At 33.8% G+C, this 24,979-nt stretch overlaps 1 long non-coding RNA gene across 1 annotated transcript in view; it reads right to left on the bottom strand.

The window, feature by feature from the left end:
- Positions 1-186: 186 nt before the first annotated feature.
- The window catches only part of LOC108544655 (uncharacterized), a 27,764-nt gene continuing 2,971 nt past the window's right edge, over positions 187-24,979 (bottom strand). Inside the window, exons 3-5 of the long non-coding RNA XR_001889918.1 lie at positions 20,344-20,394; positions 5,424-5,524; positions 187-3,325 (exon numbers count right to left, since the gene is read on the bottom strand). This is a non-coding gene — a long non-coding RNA (uncharacterized LOC108544655). The remainder of the gene's footprint in view (positions 3,326-5,423; positions 5,525-20,343; positions 20,395-24,979) is intronic.

The raw sequence follows: 24,979 nt of genomic DNA on the forward strand, positions 1-24,979 counted from the left end.
CGGCCTATAAAATAAATTAAACGAATGTATCTCTTAAGAAAGGTTAAGTATATGGACATCACAGGCAATTGTACTTTTTAGATTGCATAGTGTGTGTATAAAATTAAAATGATGTTTATATAAAATAAAATATAGTAGAGGAAAATGAATTGGCTTTATAGGAAATACAGAAAAAATGTGCCCTTGTTCAACTGTTTATTACCTTGATATTTGTCAAAGTATATCACATATTTTAATTATTTCAAATTAGAAATTAGATTAATCTGAATAGAATACGATGTAGCTTGAGTAAAAAAGTCACCCATCATTCATCCTGAGTGAAAAAGACAGTTATATAGGCCAGTCAAATGAGTTTATTTTATACACAAGCCCACACATGCACACATACCTCATTTGCTTATCACAAAATGTCAGTAAAATGCATATTATACTTGAGTGTTTTAAGAAAATATTTCTCAGAGTTGTTAAGTAACCTGCTCCATTTTAAACGACTAACTGATGACAGTCTGAGATCCAAAACTAATTCTGTCTGATTCAGATATCTGTCTTTTGTTTATTTTGTTTTTGCTTGTAATTTTTTGGTTTGTTTTCAAAATACTTGAAGGTGTGTACAGTTCCATTACCAGATGGGTTTTAGTGGGAAGCAGAAATGGGGAGAGAATGTCAGTTTTGGAGTGACCTTAACAGCTGCTACTAGATGCATAACCGTAAGTTATAAAGGAATATAAAGGAGAATGCCTACAATCATATCCATGTCCAAATAAGGCCTTCATTCCCAAACTGAGGCCATTTTGAAAATAGTTGGGGATGGGGATGTGAGACCATATGATATTTCAGAGACCATATGACATTTGAGAGACCATATAACATTTATTTTTGTTTCCTAAAACAAAACACAGAAAGCATCTCATGAATAACTCAATCTAAAAACAGGTAAAATGAGGGTTTACGTGGGTAGCCTGGGAGACACCTAATAATTCTCACAAAATTAACTATTTCTTTTAAAACAGGAAAATGGTTAAGGCTTTTTGTTTTGATGTCTGTAACTTGGAAAGAAAGCAGAGGGGAAAAGAGGCACCATCATAAACACTCTCGAATTTATGTCTTGGCATAATGTAGAGAAAAAAGAAAATCCATAAAACTTTGAATAAATACATTGTTCAGCACACAAGATAAGACACCATATACTCCTTTACAGCCAAATATTGATTCCCCACTCAGTCTTAGAGTGAGGAATAGAGGGAGAAAGTGCCAGGAAAAGACTGGTGAAATGGGGGGATGAGCCTTGGTGGCTCTGCGCTGAATTAAGGAAGAGATTTGAAAGCAAGGCTATTTCCCTAGCGGCAGTAAAACTGCCTCCTGGAAAGAGAGCAAGCTATGGGGTTAGATGTTTAATAAAACTTTAGGCGAGAGAAAGAGTCCAGGTCTTTCACCTAAATTGCACACCAGCTGAGCTCATCTGCTTATTGTCCACACACTCAGGCTAGGGAAAAAGTGGGCATATTTCAAAACTCAATCCTTAAACTGTAGCTTGATGTGAAAAAGTTGAGACAAATTCGCCCATGCTACATCAAAGTGTAAGAAGTGTCCATCTTAAGCTGGGAAACCTGAAAGTCATGGCAAGTATAAAATCACTTTTTAGTAATAAGACAAGGAAAAAAAATAGCATAAAAGAATATGCAAAGTACTAGGAATCCATCCTATGAAATGCAAGCTTCAAAAATGACACAGTGTCCAAGAATAATTATACAGAAAGATGCAATGAAAATAAAAATTCAAAGAATCCATCAAGGATATACACACAAAATTAAAATGAAATGAGAAATTCAGAGCCAAAAAATACATATGTGGCTAAAATAACAGTTTACAAAATAACATAATTAGAAATAGCAAAGCAAAGAAAAGTATCTGTAATGTAAATAATTTTAAACCATTTTATAGAGTCAATGTTTGGCAAGGTTGTCCACAAGTAAACACTTTTTACTTTTGTTTGTGGCAACCCTACATTAAGCAAGTCTGTAAGCATCATTTTACCAACAACATGTGCTCACTTTGAGTCTCCTAGTCATATTTTGTTAGTTGTCATTGTATTCAAACTTTTAAAAATTAGTATTATATCTGGCATAGTGCTCTGTGATTACTTATCTTTGTTATTAACATTGTAATTGTTTTAGGGTACCATGAAACACATCTATACAATATGGCATTGTAAATTGGTGTCACTTTTGCACAGGAATGTGGTAATACGGAGCAAAATTTAAAGTGTTCATATGATTTGACTCCACCATAATCTCAAATTTTAATCTAGAACATACTGACAAAAACATGTCAAGTTATGAATAAGAAGGCTTCTCATAACACTACTTGTTTAGCAACAAATTGGAAACTTTGTCTCTAGCTAGTAACCTAGAAAAATATGTAACCAATTAAAAATTTAGATAAACTATATCTTTTGTGTGTATTGGGGATATATGAATAATAGTCACACTTCTGAAGAAATAGATACAGATACCATAAATATGAACAGCTTTTTTATTGACAAAGATGACGCTAACAATGTGGCATAATCACTAGCCAGTTTAACTACTTTATTCCCAGAAATAAACATATCCATGTATCATTAAGGGTCTCCACAGGGTAATAGTGGACCCTGCTCTAGTAAACTCATTAAATTGTGAAACAGAATTAAAATAAACTGAGAATATAGTGCTCCCAAAAGAGGTAGTGACTTGAGACACAGGTTCAGACCTTTATTTCCTCTCTCTCACCAATCTGATAACTCTCTGCTTCCTGAGGGAGAAGGACACAGATGATAATGAAAAAAAAAGTTATCCTCTTGTTAACTGTACTGTCTGAAGGAATGAGTGGAAATTTTTTTTCTTTGAGCCATGGCCAGAAACAACTAGAGGAATAAAATATTTCCTCTAATGATGTGAATAAAGCAAAGTGTGGAACAATGCTACCTTACAAGCATCTTTATGCAAATTAATGAATTTTTTGTTGTTATTTGACATTTCACTTCATAAATGAGATTCAACCTGCATGTAGGAAATGAAAAAGATGATCTTGACTTGAAGAAAACTAACATTTCATCCATAAAAGTAATTTTGATTTATGGGCTGAACTTGCCCATAAAACATTGTGAAAAGAAAGTTTATCTTCAACTTTCTTCACCTTCCTGTCTCCTTTTCTATGTTTCCTTTTGCTTCCAGATCCCACTGTTTTTTTCTAACAACATTCTTTAGGCTATATATGTCCATACATTTCCTGGATCTTCATCTCTTACCACAGAATGTGGAGTTAGTATCTTAAGTCATTACGTATCCTAAAAAAAAAGGTAGATCCATATTAAACAGGGTTTCATAGAAAGGTATGGATTTGAATTCTGTTTCTTTCCTTAGTGTTCTAGATGTAATTTATTGAGCAAGTTACTTTAGATCCATTAGCGCCGTTGTTTTTGTTTTTTCCCATACTTAAAAAACAAATATCTATAATTAACTACAATTTTTCTTATTAAGAAATTCCTACATGAGTGGACATTTAATTACATTGTAATTATTAAGCAAAAGCAGAAAATATCATGACATTTTTCCAATGGTGGCTATCAGGATTTAGAAATAGTCCATTAAAAGGGTTATTTTTAAGTGAATTTTCTTCCTAGAATCCATGGGTTATGTATCTTGAGTGTAGAAATAATCTTTGGATATTTTCTCATATGCCAGATTATATATATATATATATATAAAACACAGTTGTATGACTATAGATCTGACCACATCATAATCAGGAGACCACAAGGTGAATTGGAGACATACTCAGTTAACATGTGCAGTTCTAAAGTATTTTTAAATATCCGTATGATCATTTGGTTTATTTGCCTAAAAAACAACCATTAACACATGAAATAATTTTGTGAAAAATCCCTTGTCAATGTGAATTAATTATTCTTGACCATTTAAGAGAAATACCTGTATAAAATAGCTACCAAAACTGTTAGGCTAAACCAATTACTGGAGTAAGGATGCTACATAAAAAGATTAATTCAGTTATAAATTAATTGGCCTAATACCAGTTAATATGGAATTTCCTTTATATAGACACAGCCTAGAGTTCCAAATAAAAATGCACTATACTGTGCCAGAAAGAAAATAAAATGAATGCATAAAATATTAGCAAAAATTGTTTTAAAATATGTAGTAACAATTTATGACAGACTATCAGTAAGAGAATTGTAAATTTGGAAATAAAATCTCATTCTTCTCGACTTAATCTCTTCTTTTTCTTTTATTTTTTATTAAAATATTACAAACATCTGGAACTTTATCATTTAGGAAATTTGTGGCTAATTTACCTGGTAGAGCATATTGACATGTAACTCTCAGAATTATTTGTTGTGAACTATGTCTGAGACCGTGCATTACTGTTCTTATATCTATCTACTTTATAATCCTTTCACTCTCTTTCCCCTAAAATGTGCTGATAAAGCTAGCATTAAGTAAATGTTACTAGTTACTATAATCAAAGAAATGCTTCTACGTAGGCATCTTCCCTTTCTATTCTATGAAGACCCACATACATTATGTGTGTATATGAACACACGTATACATATGTGCACACACACATATTATTCATTTTTAGAAATGAGCCTAATCATATATAATATATTTATATATTATATATATGCAAGAGACACAGCTTTAAATTATACAGAATGACTAAGTTGTCATAGAGCCTGCTATCTGAGTGGAAGAATATCTATTGGATTCTTTTTATAGCCAACCAAAAAAATAAAAAACAAAAAACAGAAAGCCCCTCCCTCCAATGTTTGTCATTTAAGTCCCAACTGTGCTGTAGCCTTTAACTGTGTAAGACAGCAAGACAGCACATTTTGTAGATTAAACCAATAAACTCACAAACATAAAAGAAACAAATCTCATAATTGCGGATTTCAATTAAAGGAAGGGGGATCAAAGCAAACATTCTGCTGGAAATTACACAGCTGCTATCTATACAAAATGAGAAAAACGTCTAGAGCCAGCCATAATTTTACAGAGGCAAAAAAAAAAAAAAAAAAAAAAAAAAATGCAGCAAACCCTGCAGTAGGACAGATTGTCTATGCTCCTCACGTTCCAATCAGTAATACAGAAATATTGAGTAATAAATTCCTTGCCTCTCTCCATCTGAAAAGCTCCCACCATCTGTGAAAGACAATTTGTAACAGCCTCAATATTAAGATTCAGTAAACAGACAATCACTCCCCTTGTGCCAAGCCATGGCTACATTTGGAGAAAAGCATAAAGCAAAACAATTAGTAACACCGAGACCCCTCTATTACAAATTATCCAGCCACCAAAACAACTAGTTTCAATTGCAGTTTCCCTTCAACTGGAGAGGAATGCAGGAGATCCTGCGTATTTGGCTACCTCCGTGGCCCATGCGTAGGCCTCATCCTAATGCTTTGAATTATTATTGATGGCTGAGGCAGTTCTGCTCTGTTGGTGAACCAATAATGTCAAGGCACTACCTGCAAGATTAATTATAGGAGAGAATAGGCTGAGGTTTCTTGGGACTGAGACATTAATATAGACTGAGCATTAGTTTCAGGGGTTCAACAGACAGTTGAACTAATGCCTCAAACGTGATTCGCACTAAATCTTACCTGTAGCTGTATCTTAGCAGCATGTGGAAGCTTAGAACAATTGTTTTTAACTATGAGGTTTTTAACTATTATGTATAATAATAAAAAAAAAAACCTAAAATACAAAATCAACAATTCTACCTGAGTTACAAATTCAACCTGAGCTTTGCAGAGAGCGTAGATGATACTATTTATTTCACCACAAAGAAAAGGTGACACCACTTTCCTCATGCGTTTGTCCTTGGAACATGTGAAATATGTTCTTATTTACTGCATTTTCTAGGGTTTTGAGTAGGGTGGCAAATCTTCCTGGTTTTCTTGAAAAAATATCAATTCCCACTTGGTATCCTGGAGTGATTATTAAAAGCACACACATTTTATTCTTAAACTGTCGTGGTTTGGATGATAAGTTATACATTCACTTTAGTTCTAAGGCATATGGAGCCTGAAGCATTTTCTCACTGTGGCTATAGCCCTCTTTTATGTAAATATTTTATTTGCTTATGATATGCAGATATTTGTACACTTTCTTGGAAATAAAAATTGTAAAGAAGCTGAAGTGCGAAGTTACATAGAAGGATATGCTGCAGTTGTAATCTTAGTGAAATTTAACTTGGGGCTTCTACTTCATTTTGCCAAATTCAAAGTTGTATGATATACAATTATATTATATATGTGTGTGTATACATAAATGTATATACAAATATTTAAATATATGTATATACCCATATGATATCAGGTAACATTCATTTGATTCTTAATTCTTAATCTGTACTAGACACTCATCAAATGATTTCACATATTCTAATTCTTGCTTTATAGATAAATAGATATGTGTGTGTAAATATTTATGCATATATAGATGTATGAAATCTGTATATATCTATATGTATGTATATATAAATATTCCATAAATCTATATATGTATGTGTGTATATGTGTGTGTATATACACAACATATATATGTGTATATATATATACATATACATATACACATGTGTATATATACACACATATATAAACACATGTGTGTATATACATATATGTATGTATACATATATGTATGTATACATATGTACACACATAAAATATGTATGGAATCTCTATATATACTCTCTATACATTCTCTCTATATATTTTGTTAATATTTTCAACTGAAAAAAGTGAGGCACAGATGGATGAATGATCATGTTCATGGTTACAGAGTGAGCAAATAGTAATGTTCAGATTCAAATTAAAAAACTCTGTCCTTAGTGTCCAGTCTGTAACCAGTTAACAAGCTCTTATAATTCATATGTGTATGCATTTAATACATGCATTGTGGAGGTTTCTGTATCAGTCTCACTATTTAAATCATCTGGAGTATACCAGAGAAAACAAACCATGGTAGCAAAACTAGTAAGGCTAAAGAATTACAACCATGCACTGCTGAATTTGTTATTGTAACTAGGAGGCTATTTTGTATTCTAACATGGAATAGTTATCTCAAAATAATTTATTTTACTTTGCAAGTTAATGCTATTCTTGACTATCTCTCTATTCTCCTCCCAGCAGCAATCAAAAGGAAATTGAAAAAAATAATCCAGGATAGATTCGATCTATTGTCTTAAAATGTCATGACTGTGGAGCGTATGATAGTTAGAAATAAGTTATCAGGCATCTCCACACAAGTAAAGACAAAGGTCTTTGTCAGTTTTAAATAGACAGGGAGGAACACTCTGCTTGCGAAGGAAACTAAATTCCAAGTAACTGGAAGGACTGCATTTATATATATGTATACATCACCTATCACCTGCACTTCTGTTTAGAGTGTTTCAATAGAAAATTTATAATTAAAAAATCTTGTAATCTGAATACACCATATACAGTTATGCATGTTAAGAGTCTGTCTAGTTTTATTGGTGTTATTATTTCACATGAGGAAAACACAAGAATAGAGACAACACGTTTTGCTAACCAGAGAAGATGAGGAGCAAGGGTCAACCTGTGTAAGATTCTTTCCATGGTGCCTTAGATCACATTTAAAAGACTAAGTTAAACAAAGTTTAGAAAGATTCTCTAGCTTTTCTAGCATTCCATAATTGTACCTGCCTCCAGGAGATTTTCATGCTAGTTGATAAAATGGTCCTCTTTCTATGGCTCTCCATCCTAAATATACTCTTTAGTTATTAAATAAACATTATGTTTCAGGCACAGTTCAACACTGGGGTAGATGCTTGAGCAGTGAGGTGAATGAGACACACAAGGAATCTGCCCTCATAATGTGTAAAACCTTGTGGATGAGGTAAGTAATGAATATAGAAATGAAAAGACAACTGGAATATTTGCTCACTCTTCTTTTTGCTGATAAAACCTTTAACACTTTTCTTCTTTTTAATTCAGTGTCACCTCTGACTTGTCTGATTTCTGTTATCAGTACCTTTCCAAATTCTTGTGATTCGATATTTCAGGGAATTTCCTTCTTGTTCCTCTTTTCCTTTCCATTCTTCTGAGATCTTTAACCACAAAAGGCATGTTTAAAATTTATGATAGCAGCTATGAAGTCTTTAGTATTATTTCCTTGGGTTTATTGATTTTCTGTAATTATCTTTCTAAAATGAACTGCATCTTCTTTTCTTATATATTGTTTGGCTTGCTTGTCTTTAGTATTGAATATATATTATGTGTTTATATTTGTGACTGTCATAAGTTTATATAAGGTTTTTAGCTCAGAATTCTCCCTGTTTGAATCTTCTTATTAAAATATGATTTATTATTAATTCATTATTAAAATGTGGAATTTGGGTGCCGTGTGTTGAATTCATAAAACTCCTTAGTTAATGGCACTTCATCGTCACTGATCTGTGCCGTAAAACTCTTGAAAAATGTTATTTACTTTATTCTGTATTCTTCATTCCTATTTTCCTCTCCCTTATACTACATAGAAAGACATTTTATAATGTTTAACATGGGAAAAATTTTGGTATACATTTTTTTTTAAAGTAGGCATTTATATTCAGTGCTTGAATTTTAAGTTGCATAATAAAAGTCGGATATTCGATTTTAGAGATTTGTCCATGTTGTTGTTTTCATATCTAGTCTTTTAACAGCTGGCCAGGGTTTCCTGGTGCATGCCCATCAAAGCAAACTGCACACTTGCCTGCTGATGTACAACTTGCCGCAACAAATCTCACTGTAATACCATACTTGAATATATTCCCTTATACTTACCTATGAAATAAGGTCTTTGGTTATATACCAAGTCGATTTTCTGCGTCATAGTTTATGAAAGGAAAGAGTTAACAGCAGGCCTGTGATCTATTTTTTCCACCTCTTCTTTAGGAATGGGACAGGATGAAAGACTTTCCAGTGAAACCATCTTTTAAACATATGAATGTCAAGACTTCTGCAAAACATATGTTGCTATTTTCTAGTGGGTGAGCCCTTATCTTTGAAATATTGTGGCGAACTCTATGAGTTTGACAGAACTACCACAACAGAATACCATAGACTGAGTGGCTTCAACAACAGAAATTTATTTTTTCACAGTTCTAGGGGCAAGAATTACAATATTTAGGTACCAACAGGTTTGATTTTCTCTGGTGTCTCTCTCCTTGGCTTGCAGATGTCCACTTTCACGGTGTGTGTTCACATGGTTTTTCCTCTGTGTAGGCACATCGCTGGTGTCTCTTTGTATGTCAAAATTTCCTCTTATGAGTACACAAATCAAATTGAATGAAGGTCCACTTTAACAGTCTCTTTTTAACTTAATTATCTCCTTAAAGGCCCTGTCTTCAAATACAGATACATTCTGAGATACTGGGGATTACAGCTTTGACATATGAATTTTAGGAGAACATGATTCAGCCTAAGTACCTGGTTGGTCTATGTTGCTTATTGTTAATTCACCTAGAATATCCCCTTAGAAAATGTCTTATAGACCAGATAATTTTCAGAATATAACATAAAAATATTTCATGACTTGCATAGCTCCCTTTTGTGTAAGTTATATCCTTCTAGCATAGCTGAGACCTATATGTTAAATCTGTGTCTGACACACTGTAAAATAAAAACTTAGGACTCAAGAACAGTCCTGGATTTCTCCATGCCTCTTCTGGCTACACAATTACCCTTGCATTCTGTAACAGGGCCATATATGCAAAGTGGCCACCAAGTGCCAAAGGAGCAAGGAAGCTGCAGAAGGAGACAGACAAATCCAGTTTGTTGGTTTTGAGTGATTTATTAAGGAAACTTGCAGAAAGAATAGTGGCCTTGGGCAACCACAACACAGGTAGATTTTTACACTGTGAACTCTCAGACCCACGGCTTATACTTTGGGGAAAAAGCTGGAGGAATGTGTAAGTCGTTGCAGACATTTCAGCCTATAATTTCCGGGACTATAAGGGTTGTTTTGGAGGAAACTTGCTGTGAATAAGTGTTCTTACATAGGAGCAATAATACATCAACTAGACATTTTGGCGGCATTCCTGGACTGGGGTTAGTCAGATGTTATATGGCAGATTAGCATTTAATAAAGTCACTCTTGTCCCTATATCATGGTCCTGAAATTATTAGTAAATTTTGATATCTAATAAGATCTCAGATTCATGTGTGTCTTACTGAACAACTAACACTTTTTGTTGTGATGTGCGGTTTTAGAAACTGATGGGGTTTTCTGTTCTTATGTCTACACATTATCAGTCTTTCTATCACTCTATTCATAAGGACTTTAGAATCATAACACTTAACATTTTTAATTTTAAAACATATTGAGGATCTATTGATCATATTTTTCTACCATGTTATTAAACAACTCATTACTGTGTATTATCTTTTTTTTGTATTAAAAAATGTTGAAAGGTAGTCAAAAAGAGAAGCCAGGCCGGGCGCGGTGGCTCAAGCCTGTAATCCCAGCACTTTGGGGAGGCCTTTGGAGGAGGCGCGGATCACAAGCGTCAGGAGATCGAGCCATCCTGGCTAACCTGGTGAAACCCCGTCTCTTACTAAAAAAATATTAAAAAACTAGTCCGGCGCGAGGTGCGCGGCGCCCTTTTGTAGCTCCAGCTTTACTCGGCAGGCTGAGCGCCAGGAGAATGGCATAAACCTGGGAGGCGGAGCCTGCAGGGTGAGCTCGAGCATCGGCCACTGCGCCCTCCAGGGCCCTGGGGCGACAGAGCGAGACTCCCCTCAAAAAAAAAAAAAAAAAAAAAAAAAAGAAGCCCAAAATACCTTGTAGTATAAGAAGGAATAAAAAAAATACGAAAAATATATGATGACATGTATCTACCATTTTATTATCATCTGGAGTAAATTTATTGCCCCCCCAAATTTTGTGTTCTACCTATTTATCCTTCCCTCTTGCAACTCCTGTCTACCACTAATCTCACTGTTTCCATAGTTTTGCCTTTCCTTCATGTCATATAGTTGAAATTATACAGTATACAGTCTTTCTAAATTGACCTCTTTCGCTTAATTAATATATGTTTAAAGCTCCTCCATGTCTTTTTGTAGCTTTATAGCTCTTTCTTTTTAGGAGTGAATGATATTCTATTGTTTTAACACAGTTTATTTATCTATTCATATACTGAAAACATCGTGGTGGCTTCCAAGTTTTGACAGGTATGAATAAAGTTGCTATAAACATCTGTGTGTAAGTTGTTTATAGACAGGTTTTTAACTCTTTTGGGTGAATACCAAGAAATGTGATTACTGAATAGTATGATAGGAGTATGTTTAGTTTTGCAAGAAACTGCCAAATTTTGTTCCAAAGAAACTGCACAATTTGCGTTTTCACTAGCAATAAATGAGATTTCCTATTGCTCCACATCCTTTTCAGCATTTGATATTGTCAGTGTTCTAGACTGTGGCCAATTGTAATATGTATGTAGTAGTTTTTTATTATTGTTTTAATTTTCATTTTCCTGATGACATATAGTGTGAAACATGTTTTCATATGCTTATTTGCCATCTGTATGTTTTCTCTGGTGAGGTTCTGTTTAGGTCTTTCGCTGATTTAAAACTCTAGTGTCTTTTTATTGTTGAGTTTTAAGGGTTCTTTGAATATTTTGCCTAATAGGGTTTTTTTTTTTTTAATCAAACGTGTGTCCTGAAAATATCTTCTCTCCTGCTTGTGTTTTAATTCTCTTGACAGTGTCTTTTTCAGGACAGACATTTTTAATTTGAATAACATCTGTTTTATTGGTTTTTTCTTTCATCCATCATGCCTTTGGTGTTGTATCTAAAATGTCATCACCAAATCAAAGGTCATCTATTTTTTCTTATGTAATCTCTAAGTGTTTTATGGTTTTTCAGTTTAACATTTAGGTCTGTAATTCATTTTCAGTTAATTTTTGTGAATGGAATGGTCTGTGTCTAGAGTCATCTTTTGAATGTGGATGTCCAAGTGTACAATGACTGTTTGCTGAAAAGACTACAAAGGATCTTCAAACAGTTCATAAAAATTTTCTAAATTTTCCATGAATTTCAACTTTTCTCACAAAAATAAACTTGCATTGTCTTGTTGTAACATGTCTAAACAGGACCTAGTTTGAGGTACTAAGAAGAATATGACACCAGTTTGAAAATAACACACATCAGAGCAACATGAATTCTGATAAAATGAAGCAAGAACAAGCATCAAATTTATGGTAAGGCTTGAGCAGACACATAGAGAAATAATTGACCAAAAGCCTATGGGGACAATATCCAAAATAAATCAGCAGTTTACAAATTATAACTGATGTTAAGAAGGGATGAGATAATGTTGAAGCTGAAAGCTCAAAAGAGCAGACCATCCACCTCAGTTTATGAGAAAAGAAAAGAAAAAAAAAAAAAAAAAAAAAAAAAAAAACTTCTTTGTGCCCTGATTGAAGAGCACCAAAAATTAACAGCACAAATAGGTAACAACCTGGATACCTCAATTGGTCCAGCCTACAAAATTCTGATTGTAAAATCAAAGATGAGCAAACTTTCCACTTTATGGGTGCCAAAACCATTGCACAGAGATGAGCTACAGATAAGAGTAGAGCTTTCAATTGAAATTTTAAACAAGTGGAATCAATATCATGAAACATTTCTTTGAAGAATTGTAACAAAAGATGGAACACGGCTTTAACAGCATGATCTTGAAGACAAAGAAGAATCAAAGCAATGGTACCAATATGTGGAAGTGGGCTAGTCAAAGTAAAAGCAGATCAGTCAAGAGCAAATATTATGGCAACAGTTTTTAAGGATGCTCAAAGGAATTTTGACTGTTGACTTTCTGGAGGGCCAAATAATGATAACATCTGTTTATTATAAGAGTGTTTTGAGAAAGTCAGCCACAGCTTTAGCAGAAAACACCTGAGAAAGCTTCACTAGAGTCTTTTCTCTACCATGACAAGATTCCTGCTCATGCCTCTCAAACAACAACAATTTTACAAGAGTTTCAATGGGAAATCATTAGGCATCCCCCTTGCAGTTTTAATTTGGTTTCTGTTGATTTCTTTTCTTCCTGATATTAAAAAATCTAAAAGGGCAGCCAGTTTTCTTCAGTTGATTATGTAGAAAAGCGTTGACATCATTAAATTCTCAAGACTCTCAGTTCTTTAGGGATTGACTCAATAATTGGTACCATCTCTTACATAATTGTCTTGAACTTGGTGGAGTTAATGTTAAAAGTTCATATCTTTAATTTTTATCTTTAAATTCCAGTTTTCTGTATATTTTAAAAATTTCCTTCATATCTTTCCTGCATTGTATTGCCTTTGTCCTTTGTGAAAGATCAATTGGCTATATTTATATGGGTTTATTCCTTCACTCTCTATTATTTTCCATTGACCTATTTGTGTATTTCTTTGTCAATACAACCCTGAATTGATCACTATAGTTTTATAGAAAGTCTCAAAGCAGGATAGTATCAGTCCTCCAACGTTATTCTTTTCCTTTAATATTGTGTTTGCTATTCTGCATCTTTTGCCTATTCATATCAATATTAAAATAAATTTGTCATTATCTATAAGATAAATTGTTGGGATTTTATATTGAGATTACATTGAACCTGTAGATTAAGTTGGAAAGAATGATATCTTTACAATATTGAATTTTCCTGTTTATGAACATGAAATATCTCTCCAAGTTTTTAGCTCTTCTTTAATTTCTTTCATCACAGTTTTGTACTTTACTTCAATAAGTCTTGAACATAGTTTGTTAGATTTATACATAAATATTTCTTTTCTGGATGCTAATGTAAAGGTTATTGCATTTTTTAATATGCAAAAGTTACCAATGTAGAACACAACAAAAAAGTGCTTGCATTATAAATACATTTGTTGCAAATAACAAAAAGCCCAAATATCAATGGCTTTAACATAAAATAGATTTACTGTTTCCTTATACTTACAAGATGCTCCTTCATATAACAGACTATATTCCAGGTACACAGAAGAAGGAATAAAAACCAAAGAAATTTGTGAGACTTTGTTTTAATCAGGAAGATACTAAAACTCTCACTGAAGGCTTTTATCAAATTCCTCTTACATATTATTGGCTAGAATTTTATCTCATGATCAAACTTTGCTGCAAGAGAATATAAAAAGGTGTGTATTTTGAGCATTACATGTTGAAAGTTCAATATGGATATTTTTACAGTGGGGATAAAAGAGTACAACAGATATTGAATAGACAACTAAGAGTTAGGGCTAAATTAATACTTCAGAAACTTATGTGTAGAACAGCTGAATATTTGAAAGAACAGGCCAGCAAACATATTAGACTTGAGTTCTCTAATTTATGTATTTATTTTAAATTAATATAAAAATAACCATCTGTTTCTGTAAAGCATATGGTTGTTAAATAGATATTCAATGATAAAATTTGCTTTGTTTATGAAAGAAATAGTTGATTGGAATTTTTTACAAGAGACATTAGCAAATGATGCTAGGAATAAAAATTTATTCATAATTTATCTATTTTGCAATACTATGAACAAATAATCACCATTAGAAAATATAAAAGGGACCTCGGGTTTTAGTAAATCTCTGACAGGGACCTGGGGTTTTAGTAAATCTCTGACATATCCCTTGCCATGATCACAGAATCTGTATGTATATCATCTTCTTGTATAATCTGGCCAATCACTGCTCTTTGAAATAATCATTCCTTTGATTGAAATTTTAGCTTCTTTTGTTGCATGAAACTATTTTTAACAGATTGTATATTTACTTGAGAAGTTGTCTTTTTTATATGACTGCACTATACGTATCAGAAATATGACTTACTTATATATCCTTGTTTTATCTAACTAATTTTTAGCAAAGTGGGTTCCTCACATACACTTGTAGAACAAACATTAATAAATCGAACAAATACTGATGGCCTCATGATTCCACAAATTTGTTGTGTTTAGCAAATTTGTCTGAAACATAATTTCAACCCTAAACAACATATAAACTAAACTTTATGCTCCTGAGGGGTGTGTGTGTGTGTGATTTTCACATTTTAGTAACAATCTGTAAGATAGGGATGCTGTGCAAAGTTCAGTAGTTTTTATGGGTTTCTGTTGTTGCTATTGTTGTATTTTATACCTTCATAATGTCATGAGAAAATTTATGAATTCACACATGTTGATTGATATGATTTGGATGTGTCCCCACCCAAGTCTCATCTTGAATTGTAGCTCTCATAATTCCCATGTGTCATAGGAGAAACCTGGTGGGATGGAATTGAATCATGGGGATGGGTCTTTCACATGCTGTTGTCATGATAGTGAGTCAATTTTCACAAGGTCTGATGGTTTTATAAAGGGCTTTTCCCCATTTTGCACTGGAATTCTCTATTGCCTGCTGTCATTTAAGACACGACTTTGCTCCTCATTTGCCTATTGCCATGATTGTGAGGCCTCCCCAGCCATGCGGAACTGTGAGTGAATTAAATCTCTTTCCTTTGTAAATTACGCTGTCTTGGGTATGTCTTTATTAGCAGTGCGAGAATTAATAATACAATAAATTGTTACTGGGAGTGGGGTGCTGTTGTATAGATACCCAAAAATGTGAAAGTGACTTTGGAACTGTGTCACAGGCAGAGGTTGGAACAGTTTGGAGGACTCAGAAGAAGATAGGGAAATGTGGGAAAGTTTGGAACTTCTGAGAGACTTCTTGATTGGCTTTGACCAAAAGGCTGATAGTGATATGGACAATAAAATCCAGGCTGAAATGGTCTCAGATGGAGATGAAGAACTTGTTGAGAACTAGAGTAAAAGTCACTGTTGCTATACAAAGAGACTGGTGGCATTTTGCCCCTGCCCTGGAGATCTGTGCAACTTTGAACTTGAGAGAGATGATTTGGGGTATCTGGTAGAAGAAATTTATAAGCAGCAAAGCATTCAAGACGTGACAGAACATAAAAGTTTGAAAAGTTTGCAGCCTGATGCAGTAGAAAATAAAAAACTCTTTTTCTGCGAAGATATGCAAGTCAGCTGCAGAAATTCATGTAAGTGACAAGGAGCCAGATGCTAATTTCCAAAGCAATGGGGAAAATGTCTCCAGGGCATGTCAGAGACCTTCATGGCAGTCCCTGACATCACAGGCCTGGAGGCCTAGGAGGAAAAAATGGTTTTGTGGGCTGGGCCCAGAGTCCCCCTACCTGCTCCATGTAGTCTCCAAACATGGTGTTCTGAATCCCAGCTGTTTCAGCTCCAGTTGTGACTAAAAGGGGCCATCACACAGCTCAGTTTGTTCCTTCAGAGGATGCAAACTTCAAGCCTTGGCAGCTTACATGTGATGTTGGACCTGTGGGTGCATAGAAGTCAAGAATTGAGGTTTTGGAACCTGCATCTAGATTTCAGAGGATGTACGGAAATGCCTGGGTGTCCAAGCAGAAGAAGTTTGCTGCAGGGGTGGGGCCCTCATAAACAACCTCTGCTAGGGCAGTTCAGAAGGGAAACGTGGAGTTGGAGCCACCACACAGGGTCCCCACTGGAGCACTGCCTAGTAGAGCTGTGAGAAGAGGGCCACTGTCCCCTAGACCCCAGATGGTAGATCCATTCACAGCTTGCTCCACATGCCTGGAAAAGCCACAGGAGCGGAACTTCCCATGCCATGGGAGCACACCTTTTGTTTTAGCATGAACCGGATGTGAGACATGGAGTAAAAAGGAGATTATTTTGGAACTTTAAAGTTTAATGACCACCCTATTGAATTTCAGACTTGCCTGGGGCCTATAGCCCCTTTGTTTCTTCCATTGGATATATACCCAATGCCTGTACCCCCATTGCATCTGGGAAATAACTAACTTGCTTTTGATTTTATATGCTCATAGGTGGAAGGGACTTGCTTTGTCTCAGATGGGAATTTTGACTGTGGACTTTTGAGTTAATACTGAAATAAGACTTTGGACTGTTGAGAAGGCATATTTGGTTTTGAAATGTGAGGACATGAGATTTGGGAGGGGCCAGGGGTAGAATGATATGGTTTGGCTCTGTCCCCACCCAAAAGTCTCATCTTGAATTGGGAGGAATCTGGTTGGAGGGAATTGAGTCGTGGGGGTGGGTCTTTCCTGTGCTGTTCTCATGATAATGAGTTAGTTCTCATGAGATCTGATAGTTTTATAAGGGGAATTTTCCCTCTTTTGCACTGCACTTCTCTTCTGTCTGTTGCCATGTAAGACATTACTGCTCCTCATTTGCTTCTTTCATAATTGTGAGGCCTCTCTAGTCATATGGTACTGTGAGTCCATTAAGCATCTTTTTCTTTATAAATTACCCAGTCTTGGGTACATCTTTATTAGGAGCATGAGAATGGACCAACATGTAGTTTCTCTATTTTATAAGATTTGTCCCATTTTTGCCTACTTTTGATAAGAAATTATGTTTTGTATATATTTAATTTGTTCCAACTTCAACACTTGTGGGAACCATTATAAGGTTATTCCCTCAAAGTTGCTCATGTTTCATGCTGAGAACCTGTGAATATGTCAAGAGGGACTTTACAGATGCAGATGTGATTAAACATCTTGAGATGGAGGGATTATCCTGTATTATTTAATGGAACTAATGTAATCACAAAGATGCTTATAAGACGGAGGCAGGAGAGTCAACCTCTGAGAGAGAGAGAGAAAGATTTCAAGATGTTACACTGTTGGCTTTGAAAATGGAACAAAGTGCCATGAGCAAACAAATGAAGGTGACATCAGGAAGCTTGAAACACAAAGAGAGATTCTCCTCTAGAGCCTTCAGAAACAACACAATCCCCAAATACCTTGATTTTAGCCCAGTCAGACTCATCCTGGACTGCTCTCCTAACCAAAATTATGCTATTTTAAGCTACTATATTTTAGGTAACTGTAACAGCAGTAATAGGACACTAATACAACTCCCTACCACAATTCATGAAAACAATCTCTTTCGGATGACACTTAAGAGTCTCTTTAAGTAAAATGTTCAATCTCTATGAGTCCTGCTTAATCCCTCTTATGTACTCAAAATATAGGCAGCGGCTTACAGTGTTTTTATATCACAGAGTTAAAGGGGACCCCAAAACTATGCAGAGACCATGGCTCCTATGTCTTCAGTCAACTTTGTTCTTTTCTGATTATGCTGCAAGTATTGATTTATCAGTCAATCTTTTACCATTAAGTATAATGTTAGATGTAGGGTTTTTTGTAGATTATCTTTACCAAGCTGAAGGAGGATACCTCTCTATTCCTGTTTTCCTGAGAGTTTTTATAATAAATGGATGTTAATATGTTTCACATTTTTTTCTGCATAGATTGTTATAATCAAGTGATTTTCATCTTCTAGGCTAAAATAATGTGTCATGGAATTAATTAACTTGTGACCCTTGAACTAGTCATATATTCCTAGTGTAACCTTAATTGGTCATGGTGTATGATTGTTATTACTAAATTAGACTTGCTGACATTTAAAAAATGATTTTGTGTTTATATTCACAAGTGATAGGCTCTATAATTTTTGTGCTTTCTTTTTTTTGATTTCAGATATCAGCACAACAGTAGTCTTATAAAATAAATTAAAGATTGTTGCTTCCTCTTTACTTATCTGAGAGAGTTTGTAAACTCATATTAATACTTCAAAAGTTTGATATAATTCTTGATGTAAACCATTTGGGCATATAACTTTCTTTTTCATGAGGTTTATAATTTAAAAATCTACTTGCTTAATAGCTATAAGATTATTCAAGTTATCTATTTCATCTTGGGTGAGTTGTGAAAATATTTTCAAGACTTGGTCCAGGTTGTCTAAGTTGTCAAATTTATATGTTTTAGAGTTGTATATAGTATTCTTTTTTGCCTTTTTTATATCTATAGGATTTATAATTGTATCCTATTTTTATTCCTGATATTTATACTAATAATTTGGTTATTCTTTTTTCCTTACTCTTACTAGATAGATACATGTTAATATTATTGATTTTGTCAAAGAATAAACTCGGTTGTTTTCCAATATTTATGTTTTTATTTTTTATTTTATTCACTTATAGTCTTATTATTTTCTCTTGTATGCTTACTTTATGTTCATTTTAGAGCTTTTTATGTATGTTCTTTAAGTGGGAGAGTAGATGATTTATTTGATGCTTTTAATTTTTTTGAAAGTCTTTATTTATAGCTTTACATTTCTTTCTCAAAACCGATTTAGCTGTCTCCCACAAATTTTGGTATGTTGTCTATTCCATTATTTTTATTTCAATATATTTTTATAAATTCCTTTGAGACTGTTTTGACCCATAGATTATTTACAAGTGTCTAGATAATTTTCAAGTGTTTGAATATTTTCTGTTATCTTTTGTTATTGATTTTTAGTTTGATACCTTTGTGATTAGAGAGCATACTCTGTATGATTTCTAGGGTTTTACATTTTTTAATTTTTTTTAATGTTCCAGAATATTATCTTTCTTTGGTTATGTTCTGTGGGCATTTAAAATTAATGTGTATTCTCCTGTTGTTGCTTGGCATGTTCTATAAATGTTGATTATATCTTGGTGGTTGATGGTGTTGCTGAGTTTTGCTGAAATTCTGTTTAGTTGCTCTACTAATTCTTCAGAGAAGGGTGTTGAAGTCTCCGATCATTATTGTGGATTTGTCTATTTCTTCTTCAGTTTTTTCAGTTTTCACTTCACATATTTTATAGCTCTGGTGTTCAGTGCATGAACTTTAGGATTGCTATGTCTTTTTGGTAGATTGCCCTTTCTATAATTATATAATGTCCCTCTCTGTCTCTAGTAATTGTCTTTGCTCTGAAGTCTACTTTATCTAATCTTTTATTCAGGCTTGTTTACAAGTTAATATGATTCACATTTTCATGATTTGTCTTTATCCATCCTTTTACTGTCATCCTGCCTGTAACATTGTACTTGAAGTGAATTTCTTGTTGACCAAAAATAATAGAGTCATGTTGTTTAATCCACTCTGCCAATATTTTTATTGGACAATTCAGACTATTTCCATTTAATGTAAATATTGATGTTAAGTTTAAAGCCTATCATTTTATTTTTATTTTAGTTTATCTCTTTTTTTTTATTTTTTTCTGCTTTTATAATGAGTAGTTTAACTGTTTTTTGACTTGCATTTCTCTGTGTGTGTTTTTTTATGTATGTATCTATTTCTTTTTTCTATAAGCTTTGTTGGTGGTTGCACCAAGTATTTCTATATATATATACACACACACACATAATTTATCATGGTATACTGGTGTTATCATTTTTATCAGTTCAAGTGAAATATAGAAATCTTACCTCTGTTTACATTGTCACTGCTTCCTGCTATAACTGTCTTAAATACTTCCTCTACATATAATAAGAACAAAATAAATCAGTGATATAATTTTTGACTCAATGTCAATAATAATTTAGACAAGAGAAGAAGACTGCTTCATAATAGCTGATTTTTTTGTTTCTTCATTTTTTGCTTTATTTTTAAATAATTTTTCCCTTTTATTTACTTTTTTAAATTTTCAATGTTTATAGATACATAACAGCTGTATATATTTATGGGGTAAAAGTGAAATTTTGATCCAAGCATACAATGTGTAATAATCAAATCATGGTAATTGGGATATCCATTACTTAAAGGACTTTTTTTTTTGTTGTTAGAAACATTCCAGTTTCTTACTCTTACTAGATATATATTAATATTAACAGTTTCACTTGTTTAGTTATTTTGAAATATGCTATAAATTCTTATTAACTATAGTCATTCTGTTGTGCTACTAAACACTAGATCTTATTCCTTCTAACTATATTTTTTATACCAATTAAGAATTCCCACTTATTCTGCCCCTACTCACCCTTACAATAGATTTACTGGCAACAAATTATCTTAATTCTCACTCCTGTGAGATCATCTTGATTTTCCTTTCATTCCTGAAGGCTATTTTCACTGTCTATAGGATTCTGATCTTTCCTGGCCTTCATTGTTTGTGAAGAAAAATTTCTGTCATTATAATAGTTTTTTATTTCTATAGTTTCAAAAGTATGATGAAGATGTATCTTAGTGACATCGATTTATTTAGTCTTATTCTGTTTGGTGTTCATTCAGCTTCTTGAATTTGTATCTTTTATGTTTTTTTTTGCCAAATTTGGGGAAGCATTCCCCTATTATTACTTCAGGTAATTTTTTACCCCAGTCTTTTGTCTTATTCCAGTGCTTTGACGACAGAAAATGTAGATATTTCACTATATGATAGTTTGCTACATAATGATATCTTGGTCAATGATGGGTCATATATGTTATGGTAGTCCCATAAGATCATAATAGCATGATTTAACTGTACCATTTCTATGTTTAGATAAGTTTAGATAAACAAAGACTTACCATTTTGTTACAGTTGCCTACAGTATTACTTGTTGTACCAGTTTAGCCCAGGAGCAATGGGCTTTGTAGTACAGTAGGTTATACCACTGAGATGTGTGTAAATATACTCTATGATGTTTGCACAATGACAAAATCACCCGAGGATGTATTTCTCAGAATATATCCTCATTGTTAAGTGATACATGGCTATATTTTCACAGATTGCTGGAGAATTGTGTGTAATTTTCTCAGTTTTGCAGGTTGTTTAATTTCTGCCTGCAGTCTCTCATTCTTTTTTTTTTTTTCTTTTTTTTTCTCCCCTCTATTCTACCTGTTCACTGAACTTTATATTTTGGTAATTGAATGTTTTAATCCTAAAATTCAATTTGGCTCCTGTTGATATGTTCTATTTCTCTGCTAAGATGTTTCAACTCTTTGTTGACATATCCTTTTGTTTTTTAAGGACATTTGTTTGTAATTGCTTACTGAAGCATAATTATTATAACTGTTTAAAATATTTTTAGATGATGGCCGGGCGCGGTGGCTCAAGCCTGTAATCCCAGCACTTTGGGAGGCCGAGGCGGGTGGATCACGAGGTCAGGAGATCGAGACCCTCCTGGCTAACACGGTGAAACCCCGTCTCTACTAAAATACAAAAGCTAGCCGGGCGCGGTGGCGGGCGCCTGTAGTCCCAGCTACTCGGAGGCTGAGGCGGGAGAATGGCGGGAACCCGGGAGGCGGAGCTTGCAGTGAGCCGAGATCGCGCCACTGCACTCCAGCCTGGGCGACACAGCGAGACTCCGTCTAAAAAAAAAAAAAAATTTTTTAGATGATATGAACATCTCTGTCATCTCATTGTTGGCATCTATTGCTCACCTTTTTAATCAAGTCTGGTATCTTCCTACTTCTTGGTATGATAAGTGATTTATTATTGAAGACTTGACATTTTTGTGTTATTTTGTGGGACACTAAATTTTCTTTAAACTTTCTGTTTTAACTGGCTTTCTGTGACACTGCTCCAGCCAAGGAAGAAAAGCAGCTGGTTATAAATACAAGTCCGGGTTCCTTACTCATCCTTCATTGAAACCCAAGGGGAGTGGTCTTTTGATACACGAGGTGAGTGCTGGTGTGTTGGTGTCGCACACGAAATCTACTGACATTGTGGTGAGAGTGGCTTTGTTATCACGAGGTAATGGTGAAATTCCTGATTCTCCAGCAAGCTTTCTCTGATGCCACCCAGGCATCGAGGAGGAGGGGCACTACATTACTGATGAATGGGGTGAAAGTCCATGTTCTTCATGTGGTTTTCACTGACATTGCTGGACAGAGGACTTGTTACAGGCTGATGGTGATGTATTGGTTTCCCATTTGACTTTCTCTACCATCAGGACAGCAGTTATTTTTTTAACAAACTTGTGATTGTGAAAATCAAGATTTCCAATTCAGTCTTTGCTGACTCAGTTTGGGATGGGGCCACCATTTTTGTCGATGTTGTTTTCTTGATTTGTTTTTTGATGTTTGCCTGGAGTAGAGTGGTTATTAGGTAAAAGTTTTCTTTCTAGCTAGGCTGCTTTTCTCCTAATCCTTTGGCTAGAGAAAACAGCCATTTTCTGGAGATTTTTTTGTCTGTGCCCATTGGCATTTTCAAGCAGACAGCTTTCTCAACTCCAAGTCTAGTATATATGAAACAAAAACCAAACCCAGGAAACTATCATTATGTTGTTTTTTAATTCCTGAGGTCCCTCACTGGTCTGCTGTCTTCTTTATACCTATATAGGCCTTTTTACGTTTATTTTATGTATAATGTACAAGGTTTTAGCTATGATTAGTGAGAGGAATAGGAAAAAGTATTTCTCCTCCATCTTCCCAAAAGTGGAAGTCACTCCTAAAAATATGGCTTGAAGTTTCTAATGTTAGGAATTTTATAGATGTGTGTTTTTCTTATTTCTGACTATATTCCATAGGAATAACAAAGCCAGATGATTTTATTCCTTTTAAACCAATTAAATCATACACACATCTTAATGGATATTACATTTTCATCTGGAAAGAATGCATGCTCTTCTGTTTTGAAGTAGAATGTTCTATAAATGTAATTTAGAAAATACTGGTTAACAATATAAACCTTCTATATTCATATTTGTTTTCCCTATTAATGTTATATAAATGAATAGCATATGTGTGTTGAAATCTCAATTTTATAGTGTGAATTTATCTATTTCTGCTTTCAATTATTTTGATTTTTGCTTCATATATTTCAAAGTTCTGTTATTAAGCATGTATACATTTGAGATTATTATGTCATCTTGGTGAGCTAGTCTCTTTATCATTAAAAAACATCCCTCTTTGTCCCAGGGAATATAAATTGTTTTGAAGTCTCTTTTAATATTAATATAGACACATAAGATTTTATAGATAACAATGCCAAGGTATGGTATTTTCTACTTCTTAACTTGAAAAACAAAACACTATGAAACTATCTTTTAACTTTTGACCTGTTTACAAGTAAAATTGCTTTCTTGAAGTCAGCATATAAATTGACTTTGGTTCTGTATTAATTCTATCAATGGCTCCCTTTTATTTGGAGCTTGTAGCACATTTACAATCTTACTTTTCTATAATGTTGAGGTTGAATCTATCATTTATCTCTTCATTTTCTTTTGTTCTCAAGGTTCTTCTTTTTTTTTGTCTTTTCTTGGCTTCGAAGATATTATTTTTTAAAATTATTTTATTTTCCATATTAGCACATTATACCCACTTGTCCTTTATTGCGTAGAAGAATGAGCACCAGACAAATAGAAAAATGAGTTGTGCTGTGTGCTTTGTTTTGTTTGTCATTAATTGATATTAAATTGACCAAGCTAGATGGGCGTGGTGGCTCACACCTCTAATTCCAGCACTTTGGGAGGCCAAGGCTGAAGGATCACTTAAGCCTAGGAGTTCAGGACCAGCCCTGGCAAGAAAGCAAGACACCATCTATACAAAAAAATTAAAAATTAGCAAGCATGGTGACATGTACCTATATAGTCCCGCCACTCAGAAGACTGAGGTGGGAGGATCAGTTGAGCCCAAAAGTTCTAGATTGCAGTGAACTATGTTCACACTCCTGCAGTCTAGCCTAGGTGATAGAGTGGGACCTTATCTTAAATAAATAAATGAATGTTTTTAAAAAAGCACATTTATCTTTTTTGACCTCTTTAACCAACTGTAGTATTAGATGGTTTTAGCTGCTTAATTCTGTTTTATTACCTATATATAAACTGTCATAATATACTTGCACAGCAAACTTATAAATAGAGCTTCTAAATTTTTAATTAAATGATTAATTAATCTTAGCCAAATAAATCAGATAAAACATCAAATATGCTTTGAGGCATAAACCAACATTATCTGCTCCAAATAATATTATTACATATATACAAATATTTTACATGGAATTTTCACTACTTAAAAAATTTAAAAGCACATTTTAGCAACATTTTCTTATTTCAATTAGTGTGTTAATCATGTACAAGCTATTGCAATTCATGTTTACAATTCTACAAAACATAAGTAATTACAAATTCTTATAAAATGATA

Source organism: Rhinopithecus bieti, unplaced genomic scaffold (genome assembly GCF_001698545.2).
Source record: "Rhinopithecus bieti isolate Rb0 unplaced genomic scaffold, ASM169854v2 scaffold_21703, whole genome shotgun sequence".
NCBI lineage: Eukaryota > Metazoa > Chordata > Mammalia > Primates > Cercopithecidae > Rhinopithecus > Rhinopithecus bieti.